Here is a 281-nt window from a genome sequence, read left to right as displayed (position 1 = left end):
TCCTGGGTCCGAGGGAGGAGGGCTGGGGTCTGGGCTCCTGGGTCTGGGGGCAGAAGGGGCCTGGGTTCCAGACCCCGGGTGCTGGGGGGGAAGGAGAAGGGTGAGGGCCCGAGCTCCTGGGTCCTAGGAAGAGGGAGAGGCAGGGGCTGGGGACTAAAGTGGGTGAATGGCGGGAGCGGGGGCGGGGAGCAGACAGGGTCCTGAGGGCCATTCTTAGTATCTGCAAGTCAGGAGTTTTCGGGAAACCAGAGCCCGGGGCTGGGGGAGGGGGCGGCTTCCCC

Source organism: Myotis brandtii, unplaced genomic scaffold (genome assembly GCF_000412655.1).
Source record: "Myotis brandtii unplaced genomic scaffold, ASM41265v1 scaffold601, whole genome shotgun sequence".
In the NCBI taxonomy this organism is placed as follows: domain Eukaryota; kingdom Metazoa; phylum Chordata; class Mammalia; order Chiroptera; family Vespertilionidae; genus Myotis; species Myotis brandtii.
This window is presented reverse-complemented; position numbering follows the sequence as displayed.